General features: G+C 40.6%; 1 protein-coding gene across 2 annotated transcripts in view; it reads left to right on the plus strand.

Moving 5' to 3' along the window:
- LOC101910735 (sulfotransferase 6B1-like) overlaps positions 1-17,469 on the plus strand; it is a 30,109-nt gene extending 12,640 nt beyond the window's left edge. The window contains exons 7-11 of one of the 2 annotated variants that reach the window (XR_008748161.1): positions 1,709-1,861; positions 2,535-3,853; positions 4,806-4,910; positions 16,887-17,296; positions 17,404-17,469. The gene's annotated coding sequence lies outside the window, so the exon portion shown is untranslated. Of the gene's footprint in view, positions 1-1,708; positions 1,862-2,534; positions 3,854-4,805; positions 4,911-16,886 lie in introns of both variants that reach the window. The other variant, XR_008748160.1, reaches the window with a different exon arrangement.
- The last annotated feature ends 339 nt before the right edge of the window (positions 17,470-17,808 follow it).

Consider the following 17,808-nt stretch of genomic DNA (forward strand, 5'->3'; position numbering starts at 1 on the left):
ATTGAGCTTCAGTGTTCCTCTATTCCTCAATCCTTGCTTCACAGTTCAGATCCCACAGTTGAATATAAACCTAAGGTCAGGAAAGGAAGGTAGCGGTGAAGAAGAAAAAGAAGAAACCCTTTCTTCTTTATGTAATGTGTCTTTCACTGTTGCTGAATACATTTTTTCTTTTCAACAGCGGCTTGGAAATTGCCTTGACTGCATTTGGATGAGACAGGCATCTAAAGTCAGTAAGCTATGAAGAATTAAAGGAGGTGGAGTTAATGTTATTTAAAGAAAAGCATATTTCAGCTTTTAGTCAGTGTATTACTGAAATTGTGTATAACAGGTCATAATGACCCACTCAGATCAGTTCAATGATGCTTCAAAATAGAAATAATCAGGAAACTGCTGTTCTTGCAAGTGAAATTAAAAGAATGTGTATTTATGCAATACAATTGCTGGCTTTTATTGAAAACAGAGATAACAAAACATATTTTTTGAAAAAAAAAAATGGGAAATTTTACATAAATTTTCTAGTCAAAAAGCCCTCTTCTTCTTGGAAAGTATCTTGGCTCTTACCATATATATTGACGTGCATTTTGAAAGATTAAAAACTGGGTTTGAATATGACGTGATTCTAATGACATCCTTTTGCAAAGGGTAAATTCTGCCAATTTCAAACAAAAAATGTGCTAGAGAACCTAGGCTTCACAAGCAAAAGCACTTTGGTATTAACAAGCCATATGTCCAGTGCTCTCTGTAATGATCCTCAGCACCCAAGGTGTGCACATATACACATAGGTGTAAATCCTTAGTCTTTCAGCAGATCAGGACAACTCAGGTTCACCTCCTCTCCTAAGTTGTCTGGACGATGTTGGCATGTATGAGTAGAGTCAGTGGCTCATTTTCAAAATTACAGACCATGTATTCTCCATGGGTATCAGTAGATGATGATAGCATAGAATATTTCTTAAAATCATACCACCTAACATCATCATAATGGTACATAAAGATATATAAAGATACTTTGGAGGGAAATTTTGCCCAATGTAGCAATTTTTTTTTTTTTTAAAAAAGGTCCAATATGTTGTCATGGAATTTAAACTGCCTAAGACTAAACAGAAGAGTTAACCATAAAATATGTATCCTATAGATAGAATTGAAAACTGCATTGCAGTAACGTGAAATGTTGTATTTTTGGCAAAAGTGTTTAACTACTGCTTACATGCATCCTCTCCCATTGGTCTTACTTCAAATAAAAAATGTCTTCTAAGTGTCTTCAAAATGTCTGAGGTAGGCATATAGGGGATGCCACCCAGCTATTAGACAGGCTGCTGCCTTAGCTCGCTATGCCCCCGTCCACTGGGGTCAGCTCCCTGGGAAGCGTGCTTTCTGCTCATGGCCCTGTATCTTCCCAGCACATTCACTCTTAGGAATTTGGACTTGTAAGCTGTGTCAGTGAACCTACCAGAGCTCCCTGGAAGTTAGTGGTAGTGCAGCATGTCCTGTGTTCATCATTTTGTATGGGCAAAATAGCCTTGCATAAGGAGGAACATCTGCCCACTGGTTTCCTACCTATTCTGCCTCAGATTTCTTCAGCAGAGCTGGGTCCCAAAGACTTTTAATAGCAAGCCCACTCAGGGAAAGCAGTCAAGTCTACAGAAACAGTACTGTAACTCTGCCAAAGGTACAGCCAAAATATAATTCTGTACAAATTCTCTATCAGAATCAGATGCTGGAAATGAGAAGGGCAGCTGAACTCCCTGGGTCTCCTTGACTGATGGAGATCAAAGGAGCTGGAAAGAAGACCAGTTTTAAATCTATGAAAGAGAAACTCTCAGAAACTCCAAAACATTTGGGAATATTTTTTCAGGAAAAGGTGAGCTGACAATTGTTTATAGGCAGCTGTAAAAAAATCTGTTCTAGTTCTTAGTCCTAATAGTATCTTTCACAATTGTGCTTAGATAGCTCATGGTGTACAAAAAAAGAAAAAAAAAGTGTGGATGTTTACAGAATGATACAAAGTAGCACCGAGATTACCTAGGTTCAGCTACCTAAAAGTGAGGTATCAAATTAGGCTGGTGGTCTGAGTATCTTCCTAAAGTAGAGAGTGCTTGCAGCAGAAAGTTTGTTACTCTTTTTGTTAGAGTGCTGTCTTGAGGTATTACCTTCTGGGAGTACCCATTCTTCCCTGAGAGTGTTTTACCCTCTAAGGAAGTTCCATTCAAAAATAAAACAATTTGTTTATCACTTACTTAAGAATAATCTATTGAAGGGTTATGTTATGGGAAAATGGACTATATTTTTTAAAAAAAGTTGTGAATTATAGCTTGTCAACTGAGCATACTGATCAATTACTTACTGCACACTCCTCGTGATATTAATCTTGTGTTTTCTTCACCAAGGCTCAGCAGAATAAGCTGGAATCTTACAATTTTGTCTACTGGTAAACATGACACAAAGTTTCTGTGAAGGAAAAAAAATAATCACTTGTTTTTTTATATGCTTGTGAGAAATTCCATTAATTCCATAAATGTTATGTTTGCTTTTAGATGAAGCTGTATGTGACTTATGGGACATGAAGATGGATTAAACGTCTCGAATTGACTTTAAGCAAGAGTTAAAGTACACAGATGTAACATCTTTCATCCTGTAAACCACAGCTCACATGCTGTATAACCCCAGAGGTGAAATGACTCCATTTTTGTCTTAAAGTTCTCTAGACACCCAAACGCTGCTTCGAGACATGTCCAAGAACACTTCTGTCTTAACAGGCTCTGAGCCCTGGGGCTTCTTGAAGCTGTACAGCTAGCATTTGAACTTCACAGTTAGATCTCCTCTTTCCCTTATTCTCAGCACTTCTGGAATATGAGGGCTCTTTATGAGCCTCCATCTGGGCCTTTCCAGATGGAAACAGCTGAAAATGCTAATAATTTTTACAAACCTTTTGCAAAGCATGTAGTGTTGATTCTCCGGAACAGCATTCAGCACAATAAAATACTTGCTAATACTGGTCTGCCTACACAAGCCCAGAAGAGTGATCTTGGTTTTACTAAAATTTTATTTTTAGCCTGTCACTTTTAAAATGCTTTCTTCACCTCAGAATTACTTGCAGGCTGAATGGCTCATAACAGCTCTTCTGGTAATTGCAACCTGGCTCAAAATTTTTGGCATTGGGCTGAGGAGAAATGTGCCAACCTGGGAAGCAGGGTCTTCTGATTGCCTGAGAGGAAACATTGGCAGGAGGCTAAGGCACTGTTGGGAAGGCATTTGAAAGCTAACGGCATATGAAATAGTGTATATGTGTTGGTTAACATAACACAGTATAATTATCTGTGTTTTCTGCAGAACAATTCAAGAAAAAAAAAGAAATTCCCATTTCTAGCAGCTTCTCTTCCATGAACCTAAGTTTACAGACTTCCCGCAGAAACTTAATTTAAAGGCCACTTAAATCTTTATGACATTATGAAAGCCAGCCGATGTTTTACACAGAGATATGTCTGAGAACAATTTTTCAGCTGCTCCTTGTCTGGCATGCTGAGAAGTCCTAGGCAGTTCCACACATTCATAGTTTCATATGTTTCAGTTTCATACCATTTAAAGATTATCTGAGTAATGTGCACTTGGGGCAGCATCATAAGGCTTCTCTGTAGTTACTGGAAAGCAAGTAACCCTTCTGACTAGCAAAGGTTGAGTCTGATCTTAGATGAGTTGAGGCAATTTCTAGTTTCCGTTGGCACTACAGCAACTGTGTTCCTACTTGAGATGTTGCAGATGCGGATGAAGATGGAGATGAATCGTGTCAAACTGCACCCAGTACCAGCCCTGGGCTTGCCATATCTTCACTCCACTAGGAATGAGTGATTCTGAAGTGAGTGGGTTTAGATTGCTGGGGTGAAAGGGAAAGCAATCAGTCCCCACATAAATAAGAGGGAAGATCACTAGGGATTTTGTTGTCAGACCAGAAGTCCAAGCTGTATCGAGCTGTAAAGGTTACACCCCCTGTATATCTTTGGTTTTCCATTTTCCTGTGTGCCTTTTACTGCAACTTACCTGTGAGAACTTATCACTTAGAGCAAATCTTATAATTCACATGCTTATTCTCAACTTATCGAGCAGTATGGACCTGTCCTGCAGCAACAGTCACTCTTTCACCAGCATCCACTAAGATATTTTCAGCTTACTATTAGAAATGTTCTTGCCTGTTTTTCTGCCATTTTGCAAGGAAGAAAGAAACAGGTGAAACACCCTTCAGGCTTCAGCAGATGGCCAGCAATGGCTCCCAGCTGCATACCGGATCAGGGGAAGTCACACAGGTCAGCCTGTCTGGTATACATGCACACATGCATGGAGCAAAAGGACTGTCAAAGACAAGTAAACTCAGCTGGAACATATTACCTCAAGAATCTTTCTTTTGAAATAGGCAGGGTTTGCATCACTGCAAAGCCACGCCTGGTCAACTGTCTTTGAAAACGTAGTGTGAAAAGGTAATGTGCATCCAGCTGCTTGTGTATTGTCAGACATTGCTGTTTGTCTGGGCTTCATTCTGCTTTAGGGGCTTGTAACCTGTACAACCTCTGGAAATCCGCTTGTTATGTGTGCCCACACTTCTAGCTAACAGGGGGCATGAGGACCTTATAGGCAGCGTATTCTGAGAGGAAGGACTTGCTCCCTGCCTTTGATAGAGGTAACCCCACCCCCCCACCCCCCACCCCCTTCCCCTTGGACATATATCTCCCTGGACGTCACTGAATAGCGTTTGGCAAGGGGTTGTATTGTGCTGGAGCTTGTGCTGGGCAGCTTGGAAACTTAATTTTATGCAGTTGCAGATGTGACTTGGGACTGCCAGCTGGAATCAAAGGCCTGGGAAGACTCTCCTAGCCCCACATGACTGTTTTAACCTGTTCTGCAATCCCCCACAAGCACAGGTAGGGTAACAACACTACATAGGCTCTACCCAGAAAGCCTGTGGTATTAACATTGTAAAACTAGTGTTAAAAACATCTCTGATATTATATCTTTTCAGTTTTTCCAGGTGGGTTTTGTTATGGTTGTGCTATAACTAAGCATATCAATTGAAAGCTTTTATGGTATTCATAAATCCATTAATAGCCATTAGAGATGGATGGTATATTTAGGCAATGCGGTTCACATTTTAGCCTAGTTTTAAAAGACAATGGTACTAACTGAATATCAAAAATGTTCATAGAATCTGATAGGGGTGAAACTAAAAGGGTTCCCTAAACTAAACAGGAGTGTTGTAGGAGGTACTGTAAACACAAAGGGAAATATATCCTCTCCAGAGTCCCTGACTGTTTTTAAAAAAGTCAGCTCTATTGAATTCTGTAACAAGAACAGATTTTCCTACTAAATACTTGCTGAAAAAAATTTTTAGGGCTTTCTTAAGTTAGACAAAACACAGAAAAGTAAAAGATTTTTCAGCTGTGCTGTGCATATACAGCTCCCACCAACAGTGACAGTAACAAGGGCACAAGATCAGTGGGGAAATGAGTCCATTAAAAAGACCAGCCCAAGCTTTTGGTCAGGCGATAGCTGTTGAATCTAGTGGATGTGACTCTTGTTTCTACTCTACCAATAGACAATACTTATTTGTGTCTCAGGGGTCTGCATTATTTTCAAAAAGGCCTCTGCCTTTCGTGTAGCTTCCAGATCCTTTGATAAGCTGCTGGCATTTTGATTTCAGTAAAGCCTTGCCTTCGCTGTGCTCTAGCAGTTGCAAGGTAACTATGCATACCTGTCAATGCTTTTAAGAGACATTCCTGAACTCCTAAATCATTTGCTGCAATGTTTCAAAAAGGACACAAGGGGAAAAAAAAATATTTACTGGTTTTCAGAGCTAGGCTAGTGGGGATGCAGAGCACTGTGCGTCCCTTGCCCAGGCGTGAGCCATGTTTTTAGTGAGGCTGATGGGGCCAGTGGGGTTGCTTTGCATGGACAAACCTCACCCACCCTGGTGCTCTGGGCTCCTTCTGTATTGTTGCACTGGAGGCTGGTCCTCCTCCTCCTCCTGATTAAACTCAAACCAGATGGTACCTCCCAAAGCGAACAAATGCTTCTTCCTTTATTTAGCACAAGGGTAATCCATACAAAATGTTAAAAATGCAAAGTATAAAAAGTGGTGTGATAAATGCAGTTCCATGGCAAAGCAGTCACATGACTATGAGAAGGCCTGTTAGATACATCTTGATAAACAACCAGGCAGCTTTAAATATCTTTACCACGAAAAAAGAAATAAAGAACACATTTTCCCTTTGAAGTTTTTTCAAGTGTAGCAATCACAGATTGTACTATTTTTACTAACCTCACTAAGTATTTAACATACCTTTTTTCCACATGTTTTCTCTTTTTTTTTCTCCAAGACAGCTGTTAATAGGCAGCTTTCGGGTACTCCGCAAAAAGAAATGTTGGAGAGGCTTTTGGATATATTCTCCCATTGTCTTCTGCATTGCAGTGCAACATGTGGGTAGTATTTCCTATGCCAAAAGGACTCCTCTGTGCTATTAGTACCAAGAACAACTGATTCCATTGTAGCAATGGAAAATGTAAAATATCAGCTGCAATGGGGCTGATTTTTCAATCTCATACTGGAGGGTAGATGTGAGGAAAAATCATGGCTGCATCGGATTATCTTATGTAGCATTAGATGGCAGAAACTGCAGTGCTTTATAAAGCCGAAGTACCCAAAACAAGGGTTTTCTAGTGGCAAAACCAGTTTCTTCCAAATCAGACTTGTTCCCTTGGCAGCTGGTGGCTGTCACCCCATGGATGGAGTCTGCCATTTGTACAGCCCGTTCAGCCAAGAGCTGAGAAAGAACATCACGGATTTTGTTTCATCTCCAGATGTTCTGTGTGACAAGCCCTTGCCATAGCTCAAATGAAGCCCTTTGAGGCCAAAGCATGACAATCTAAAGGAACACTGCCAAATGTATGAAAATGTTCAATGTATTTTACACAAATCTGAACATCTGTGGTGCTCAAGGAAGATTTCATGGAGCTCTGTAAATATTGTTACATGTAATTAGCTTCACAGAATGGGTACATTATTACCCCCAGTTTATGGCTAGGGAGATTGGCACAGAAAAGATAACTAATTAGCCCTTGGGAAACAAAAATATTTTATGTCCCAGAGGGAAGCAGAACCCAAGCAAGTCAAGCAGTAAACCTGTCCATCTCTTTTTTTCCGTAACACCATTTTGTGGAACTACTGTTTCTAATTTGGAGGAGATGGCAAACAACAGTTCATGGTTACAAAGTAGTGTTGTGCTTTATAGCAATAAAATGGGAAGGGAAACACATTTCTTCTCAGATCTCCTTCTCATAGGTATCTAACAGCAACTGCCAATTCCAAGAACACAAGGTATAAATTCATGTAATTCATTATTTGGGCTTCAAAAGAGACAAGCCTTTTAAAGGCTGTGTGCTTCTTTTTAAAAGGGTATTTCTCTCTTTTGCCTTCTAGTTTCTCATTCTGTATGATACACTTAAAATATATCTTTAGCTTTTCTCCACAACCACTGTAATTAGAAGCATCCCTGTTGTTGAGAATGAAAGCTGAAATCCCTTTCAGAAAGGAGCTGGGGTTTTCTGGAAAAGGTGATTTCTGTGAGGCTTGCCATAGCCATCTGGCTCAGTGTTATTTTTACTTCCATTGGTTAGCAGTATAAAGTTTTAAAACATCCATACCTCTTCACAAGCAACACGGAAGGAGAAAGTGAACAGGACCTTTCTGCTGCTCTCAGATCACATAGCTGTAAACAATTCCATCTAGGGTGTTTGATACAGGTCTCTGGGTTGTCGTCTGCTGACTGACCAGGTTGAAGACATCTCCCACGTACATGGCAGTCCCTCCTGGCTCTGGCAGATGCTGCAATGCTCAGGGGGAAGTGACGGCTAGAATAAAAGTTCCCCTCTAATATGGCTTGGAGACAACATTCAGGAGTTCCATGGCTGCCCAGTACCACCATATCAATGTAGTTTACATAACTTTAGTGAAAAAACTGGTGCTGCTCCAAGAAACATTTAGTTGTGCCTTATCACACCTGTGCAACCCTCACTGTTACCTGGAGATGCATGGAGGCAACCAGATCCTGAGCAGTGCTGGTTAATACAAGAGTAGCAAGAGCCCTGCCAAGCATTTACGAAAGGGAGTCCCAGGCTCAGGGGAATGCAGCTTGGCTTCCAGATCCTACCCTGAGCTCTGAGGCTGTTAAAAAGAAACAGATTTTGAAAAAGTGTCATGATAGTAAAAAGGCTTTCAAATTTGTTTTGAAGATTTTGACACCTGAAACAGTGTAAAACACGTATGAACAGATGTCTCGGTCTTCCTGCATGGGAAGGAGCAGACCCATGGATGTATCGAGGTGGTTTATCAGTTGACGATGAAAGATGTGGAGTATCTGTGTGCTTCACACCGCCATGTTCGGTTTTACCCTTGTTGCAAGGATGAAAAGCCGTAGTGCAAAGCAGTGGGGATTTCTGTCTGAATCCAGATACATCTCCACACGTGTGGTGGGGGAATGGGCAGTGGGGGTGGGAGGTCCCATGGGTGGGGCCAGGAGGATCACGGAAGTGGTGCATGGGGTCCAGGGCCCCAGTGACACTTCATAATTGCCACAACAGGCCAACAGCCCCCCAGTGCCTTCTAAGTCACACCACTGGCAAACAGCACCGTCTCAAGCTGGCTGAGCAAAGAAGGTGCTTACAAACCCAGAACAGCTTTCTGGAGCCAGTGGTCAAAGAGCGTGGGGCAAAAAAAGATCCCTCCTGAAGGGCTGAGCCCTGTTTTGGATGTGGGTTAGTGTATGCCCTTCTCACAGCGTCAGGGGTCTGAGCAAATGGTCTGAGCACAGGTAAGTTGTACAAAAAATGCCTGGCAGCAGGCAAGCATGGCTGCTATTGTAAAGTTTGGGCAGGTAATGCAAGAGCAGATACTAGATTCACAATCCATTTGAAGCGACACTACCCAATTTCTATATACTACTGTATTATCAAAAATTGCAAACTAAATCAACTACAACTTACACCAATTCTTTAGGGAGACTTTTGTGGGAAGGAAGTGTTTGTAATTCCAAAACCCAACAGAATCAGAGGAAATAACACCTAACTATTGGAGATAATATGTTATACCGAGATTGTGTTTCTATGGAAGGGAAAGAGGCAGAGCTTCTTGAAAATGCCTGCAGTCCCACTGGGAAAAGACAGTGCTTGCAGAGTGACTTTCCAGCTCTGGCAGGAAAAGATGCTTGCTGTGGGATCTCTGTGGCTATATGATTTTGCATGCAGACTACAGTTCTGCCTTCCCCATCTTTAGGATACCAGCCAGCTGCTAATCTCAGGAAATGAAGGCAGCAAGCTGGGGGGAACTCCTGGTTTTGTTTGTGGTGTTTTTTGGAACAAAAGTAGAGACACTGCTGGTTTTTGCCTGCTCTGGGCACATTCCCAGTGGCTTGCACAGCATCGCATGGCAGCACCATGGAAACTGCAGAAACAGGCAGAAGGGAAACTGCAGTAATGTACATGCTGGGCTGTAGCAGTGCAAACACTGGTTTCACTGCACCAAGTGCTGCGGTTGCAAATTCAGCAGTGCTCGTGCATCACAGAGATGCAAGATAGAGGAAACCAACTGGTTAGTGGTATCCTGCTTCTTGTGAGGCTCCTTCTGACCGGCCAGTGTCTCACGTATACAGTGGCAGGAAAATCATTGCCAAGCACACTGTGAATCCCACTAGAGCTACTACTGTGTAAACTAAATGATAAACTGAATTAGAGATACTCCAAATACTTCATTTCATGTTAATAAAGACTGAATGCTCCTTCAGGTGCAGCAGTTTTTGAAACATATTGGACATTATAAACCCTGAATTCGGGGCTTTACACAGAGCATTTTGGAAGGCTGGACCCTGGCAATGCTGTTTGAACAGCCCCCCTAAGCCAGAAACCCAAATGATGCTTTCACAATCAGCTGAGATGTGGGAACATAGACTCATAGAATTGTTTGGGTTGGAAAAGAGCTTTAAGATAATCGATTTCAACTGTTAACCTAGCACTGCAAAGTCCACCACTAAGCCATGTCTCTAAGTGCCACATCTACGTCTTTTACATACCTCCAGGGATGGTGACTACATCCCGGCTGTGTGACAAAGCTGCTGTGGCTCCTGGTCCCCCCTTAGGTCAGCACTACCTCAACAGAGATTATCATACAAATGTTCACATTCAAGAGGCTCCCCCAGCGCCCTGCAGACCCAAACCACTATAGATACAGTGGTGTGACTACGTTAACGATCTTGGCACTGTTTTCCATTGCATAATAACAAGAAAATGCTCAAAACCTGACAAGTGAGAAGCACAGGCTGTTCCTGCTCTAAGGCTGTGAGCACCAGATGTCACTGCTGTCCAAGGAAAATGCAACGCCTCAAGGGCCCCAGCAACTGCCGGAGAAAAAGTAATTTTTGTTTTTGTATTTGAGAAAAAGTAGGTTTTGGTGGTGGCAGAGAAATAGAAGAAGACAACCATGTAATAAATACAGGTGTAAGTATAAACATATATAATACAAATTTTATGTGGACAGCATCTTTTATTCAGAAGGAAAACAGATAATTTGTATGATAAATTGCAGTCTATTCCTAAGGATCTAATGGATAGATTCCTAATGATCTAAGGATCATCTTCTTTAACATGCAGTGATAGAGCCCTCATCTCGTTTCAGCTGAAGACTCCCATCTTGAAAAGGGCTTCTGTACTGAAACTACTCAATGTTTTTTCCCTAATTAACAGCAATTTTACATAACTGATATAACACAATTTAAGACAAGTGGGGCACAAATAATTAGGAAACACCAATATGTAAGTACAGGGCATACTAAAATAGAAAGAAGCTTATGGGAAACATGTATACCCCTCCAAAACCTCAAATTTCCTTGTTAACTCATCTTTCTTACGCTTTTTAACCTTTTCTCCCTATTTCTTTCCCTCTACACCCTAAATACCTTTATCTCCTCTACTCTTCCAATTTAAATGTGTTCTGAAATAATGGCAGATGTTGTGAGTTCAAAAAATGAGAGCAATAAGTAAGAAATACAAATTTATACCCAGAGCCAATGAATCCTTGTATTTCTTCATGTCTGGATTTCATCATTTGCTGATTTGTAATGTAGAAGAGCAGTGTGAATGAAAAACAAAGTTCTGGCAATGGGTTTTTCTTTCTTTTTTTTTTCTGTCTTGTAACAAATGACGGCTTCTGTCAAAATAACTCCCCATAAAACCTTACATAGCTCCCTTGTGAGTTCTTCCTATGCCAATTAAGTTCAAATGAAGTGTAGTGGCTTTTTATTTACTTTTTTATTTATTAATTGTGTCCAGACAGCTTCTGGCTACCATTAGAAATTTTCAAATAAAACAGACAGTTTATTAATCTGTGTCAGCTCTGCTCAGAGTCCCCTCCAGGATAAACTAGATGTGTTCACCACCATGTCCTAGACAAGGGCCTGAGCAAACATGAGACATGCATCCTGGCCAAAAAATCAACAAAATGGGATACAGGCAGACCAATGGCAGAAATGAAAATCACAAGTAGACAGACGTCCTCCTGGTGGGTAGGTAGGAGGCAGTTACATGCTGAAATACCTCTGCTAAGAGTAACAGGTAAAAGAATATCCCTGCTGACCTCCTGCAAAGAAAGAGGGGGTCGGGAGGTAGTTTGGTATCTGCCATGCCTTCTCCCAGCAGTGGGCTCAAGGCTGAGTTCTGCAATCACCCTCTAACAGGAGGACTTTCCACTGAAACAGGTGGGTGATTATGCACCCGCAGAGGTTCTTTGCAGGGGTGAAGCTCAAAGGATAACACTGTTGATTTTGCAGTTGCAAGGGAAGAATACAGATTCAAGGCCCTGAGTGAGCTGCTCTTGACCCTGCTTGGAGTAGAGGGGCTGAACTAGAGACATCTAAAGGTTCTCTTCCTATCTCAGCCATGCTATGATCCATAAAATCTTTTCCATTCCTAATTCCTAGTCTCATGAAATATGCTACAGAGAAAAGACAGAGAACTTGTCATTCTGGTTTACACCTTTGCAGAGAAGAAAAAACAGTGAATTCAAAGACATGGTAGTAGGATCAAAGCACTCTAAGAAAAGAATGTGACCTCATGGTGGCCTACTGAATTTGCTCTAGCTTAGTTTAGAAGCTTCATCTATTTTCACCCAGTTACTTCAAGTGCAAAATTATCCTGTTAGGAATGGGTGTCAGCAGGTTAAAGAGCTGCAGACTGATAAATGCAGATCTCCTGAGTCAAGCCTGAGAGGCACTTACATGCCACATGGGCTGCCAACAGGACAATCTATCAACTCTGTAGGTGTCCAGACCATAACTGAGGTAAGCTGGCAGATGACAGGTAATTATTTATAAACTGTGAATAACAACATGTGTGACCACACAGCTAATATCAGACGATGTGTTTTCCTTTCTGATGTAAAAAAATTGATTTAAAGGTGAGCTGAGGTAAACCGGAGAGTTTCGGGTTGTTGGCATTTTTTAGGGTTTAACAACCCTGTACATAATTACTGAGAGCAAAGATCATATAGTTAACATGAATTTAGTTTAAAATAATGTTTTTGATAACTGGTTGTGCTATATTAATTCAGGGGCCACATTCAGGGACCATTTCCCTGAGTAAGACAAATGCCTCATGAACAACCTGAAACAGAACATTTTGCTGAATTCTCCTTCTGACATCATTACTACAGAGTAAGGGCATGCTGCTTTCTTCTAACTCAGTGATAGCAAAGTCTACTGTTTTGATGTCAATCCTCATGCTCTTGGTATGTTTGGTACCGTCCCATCATTCGCTTTTCTTCTGATTTCTGTCCTGTATTTTCCCTCTTCTCAGCTTATTTTCTTTTATCTGGTCATGTTTATGTCTTTTCCATAAACTTCATGTGCTTTCCTCATTTTTCTCCTCTACTTAGACATAAGCTCTCCTTCACCAGGGCCAGTTTGGTAGATATCTGAGACTTGTGGAACCACTCATTAATATTACTCCACAGACTTTTCTTGAACAACTGTTTCCAACAGCACATCAGCACATCATGACTGCCAAAGAAGGCACTCAAAGGGAAACAAACTGCCACTCAACATGCCCAGCATGACACCAAACACATGTGATGTCATTCCACAACCACAGGACTTACTGTTACTCTGTTTTAATTTTCCCCAGCCACTGGTACTGGACAGGCAGCCTCACAAAAAACAGTTAGTTAATGGGAGCTATACAAGCCAGAGAGCCTGAGCTAATAGCTTTAGAAAGTTGTGATTTAATTTCACCCTGGCCAGCCTGAAAGTCATGTCAAATGACCTGACATTACACAGGCCCAGACAAACAGAAGACATAAAAGCGTGATTTTGTAAGAGGAATTGAGCTTTTATAATAAACTTAAGGACCAAAAGGTGAACCGCAAAGGTTACAGAGAGCATGTGGAAAGACACTGCCTACTTCTTTTTCAGGATAAAAGGGAAAATATTTGCCTTCTTTCCTCTAGCTGGGAGCATGGCAGAGCTCTCTCTTATTAGGTAGGAAAATCATATGACAAATCAAAATCTGGGAGCTTGATTTTGTCTATAAAGTGGCAATCCAGATGAACAGTCTCTTTCTAGCCCTTAACAAGCAGTCACTTGAGCACTATCATGGACTATACACGGTAGAGTATTTAACCTATGCCTTTTCAACAACACACAGCACAGCAGCTAGGACAGGAAGATCTAGGTCAAGTAGAGTGAGACAGACGTGGTTCTGTAATGGCTGCTTGTCTGAAAGAAGAAATGAACAGTTAGCTATGCTAACTTTCCCAAGAAAAAAAGGACACTGTCATCAGTATTATCTGCTTGAGCTAAAATTCAGAGGAAATGAAATTGCAGTCTCAGCACATTCTTCTCTGTGGCTTTCCGTTATGGATTGGTGCTAGAGAGCCCAATGAGCTCCAAAAAGAGTAGGCACAAGCACATACCTGTACCACCTTTCCACTGACTTCCTAGCAGAAGACATCTCCTTCCGGATGCATCCCTGTCTCTTTTTTTCTCTACCCCTCAGGTCAGACCTCTATCTTTGCCTTGCTTATTTGGATCTATTTTAAACAACACATAGAAGGTTTCTTCTGGGGTGTTTGGTCAAGAAAGGAAGTCCAAATAAGATTATCTAATGAAAATATGACAGGAAGTGTTTACCTCCCAGCAACCCCTTATTAATAAAATTCTAGTCCTCCCTAAAAGACACAAAATCTTTATTTGTTTTACATGCTGTGCCATAAGGCTTCCTCTACTTCTAGTCATACAGATTCAACTTGCTGCCTTGTCTTTCCATGGTGCTTTGTGATGGGTGCTGCAGGGAGAGGTTCAGAGTGTGCACCAGACCCATACCTCTGCCATGGCCAAACAGGATATTCCCAGTGTTTATGACAGACTAACAGTACAGTGACAATAAGTTTGCACATGTGCTCCAGGCATGCATGTGCACATGTTATGGAAAGGCTCTGAAAATATTCCTGTTAAGTATTTCTTCTATCACTCTGTGTTTTCAGACGCATGCTAACAATTCGAGATATAAAGTATTTACTGCTGTGGACATCATCTCCAATTCTCAGTCAATCCACAAAACCCTCAAAGTTTTCACACCGATACTCTCCCCTGCATATACTTTCTTCAAAATTTGTATTCCATAAATTTTCTATCTTCAAAATTTGAGCCTGGTTGTGACAGGCTTGTGGCATTGTATGATCTCATTTCTGTTATCTGGGTTTGATAAACAGGAAAGCATTTCCTGCAAGAATTGTTGCATGTGCATTTTTTGTAATAGTCTTATGGGAGAATATTCAACAAACTTTACTAAATCCTTTTCTTCGGGCATTCGTGCCAGTGAAATACAATCACTTCAGTGTTTAAGGAGAGATTGAAATGTTGAAGGAAAATAGACAATGGCATAAGCATACATATTTCCTTGCACTTATAGAAGATTCTTGGATTATTTTTTCAGTTCTGATCTTCTGGAGTGTTAAATGGATTCATGAATTTGTATATGCCCACAAAGAGCAAAATCTCATTTTAGTTGCTCACAGAAATGTGATTTATCCTTACAGATTTCATTGGAGCTTCATATTTCAGCTCAGGTTATCAGCACTAGAATCTGTAGGACAGAAATAGGAATGCCATGGGTTTTTTTTTTAAAGACTGATTGGTTTTCTGCTGAGTTCACTAGATGTGCAAAGAAATATGCCAAACGTCTCTGTATTTTAACCACAAATTTGCATTTTATCATTGCCTCATTCCAATTTGCTTATTTCTTTTTCTTTCTAGAGGCCAAAGGACAGTTTTCTCTTACAAGAAAAACACACTTCTCATCAGAAAACTTTAAAAGCTATCAAAAGAAAGAATTATAATGATAATTAAAAAATACTTACTTTGGTTAGAGAATGTACTATCATCTATGAACAGAATACACATGGAATTATGAACCAAAATAAATAATGAAGAAAAATATATTTTAAAGGGTCACTTGAATTTCTCAGCAATTTTCTATTCAAGTCAACCCATAGAAGACTATTGTAGTGTTGGCAGTTCACAAAATTTAAGCTTTAAAATTTCAAAAGTCGGTGCTCTGCTGTGAAACTTGAAATTGTCTTATTTGCAAGTCTTAGGCTGAAACATCACCATGATGTTGAGAAGTGTCCACTGTACGTGCAAGTGCAAGTTATACAGTTTCTTTGGGGACACAAAACACCCAATCGAGAATAGAAATGGTATCAAAAGTCTCAGTTTCAAACCAAAGTAGCCCAACAGTGAACATTTAGAAATTCCTAAATGGAGAACGTTTAGTATTGTTAACATTGAAAGTAGGAGTGTTAAAACCACTGGGTACAGCACTTGCCATAAACAACATAGAAGACTGTTGCACAAAAGAGTTAAAAAACTTCCCAGGAAAGTTTGCTTCAGAAAAGTGTGTGTGATCTATCTCTTTTCCCTCTGCAAGTCAGAGTGAAGGGAAGAGGGAAGATAGCCCAGGGCTATTGCTATTCTTTAGTATAAAGACACCCATCACTCCTACCTGTAGAAGGTCATTACTTGAGCATGACAAGAGCTAATGCACCTATACATTGGATGTCCTGTTATTAATGGCCCTGCTAATAGCTGGTGACAGTGAGAGAGTGAATTTCCACAGTTCACAGCCCTTTGTAAGACTTCTTCTGGAACATTTCTCTCCACTATCATCACCCAGACTCCCCCTCTGACCTCTTTATCAGTCAGTGAGTGGTACCAGAGGCTTAAGACACACAATTGTGGCAGTGGGCCATGTGTGCTCTGCAGGGTGGCACAATGCAGAGGAAAAAATTAGAAAAAAACCATTGCTTTAAGAAACGCAAGTCTGTGTTAATATTTCATGAGGTAATGATGTCATTTAGTTTCACCTTCTCCTTTTGCACTTACTAACTTCACATGAATTTTCATATTTCATCCTCAAGTGAATCTTCGTATTTACAGCTATGCAACATGATCTGCAACTCACCATGGGCAGTGAACATGCTGCCGTTGACTTCAGTGGGCTTTGGATTGAGTTCGTATCTACCTTAGAGCCCTGGCTCCCTTGGCCTTAGCCATGAAACCACAGTCTGAACCTGACTTACCTATATAGACATGGAATTTAAAAGTAACTTTAAATGAAAATGCTGTTGTTTGCTTCTACTTCTGCCTCCCTTTTAAGAGCAAGAGAAGTAGGTGCTCATTGCAGTACACCTGCAATTAAAGGTAAAATCAATAGCTACAGGTTACAGTATATTTTAAGCACGCTTTGTGCTTGGCAAACCTTAGAAAATGGAAGCTTTTCACTCCTATCTTTTTACTCTACAGATGAAGTGGTTGAGCAAATCTCTGTTGTTTGGTACAGATAACGTTACACAGAAGTTGCTGAAGAACAGTACTGGCTCTTGGACTGCACTTGGTGTCTGCAGGAGCACCTGGAGTCTTCCAGGACCTCCAAAGTCTTGCACTTGGCCTTTCACAGACATGTATCTAAACAAGGGGATGCTGCTGTTGGCTGTAACAGGAAGGGTGGCTGTAACAACGCACTGCTCCATGTGAGACAGCAAAGGCATCAAATCTCACTATTCCATATCTTGAAATTGCCAAAGCCTCTTTGAGATGCTTCTTTCACCGTTTACACTATTAAAGGTTACGGTACTTCCCCAGAAAGCTGAAGTGGTAAGGTGAGCAAAACTGTCCAAATGTCTTTCTCTAACAAGGGACAACAGGACAACCATGTAAGTACTTGACTGTCAACTTATAGTAACTCTGGCTTTGAGTTTGCATTTTGAGCTGTTCAAAAAGGTTTAAAATACTCCTTTTTTTTTTTTCTTTTTTTCCCCAGGACCATCCAGGATTTTATATTGCATAGCGATTTCCATAATTAAAAGATCAATGAAGCTGTTTTCAAGTCTGCTTTACAGTAGAAGTATTTTCAGTCTTTCTGTTACTCATTTTGGTGTTTTTCAGCCTACTAGAAGAGCACTCAAACGAATCACTTAGGGTATGTTCAATTTTTTAAGTAAGTTCTTAAAGGAATCCTTCAGTTGGTTTGTTTCCTTAACACAAAATATGTATATAATTCTTACTCAAACTCAGAAAAGCTGTTCAATTAGCATAATGCAAAGGACTACCCTGGTTTGTGCAATAATGCTGAGGGCTGGTCAAGCAGAAAGAATTTATATAGTTTTTCCCCTCTTTGTTTTGCTTTGCTTATTAATACCAGAGGTACCTTTCCGCTTTATTGGGA

The sequence above is a fragment of the Falco peregrinus genome, chromosome 7 (assembly GCF_023634155.1).
Source record: "Falco peregrinus isolate bFalPer1 chromosome 7, bFalPer1.pri, whole genome shotgun sequence".
Lineage (NCBI taxonomy): Eukaryota > Metazoa > Chordata > Aves > Falconiformes > Falconidae > Falco > Falco peregrinus.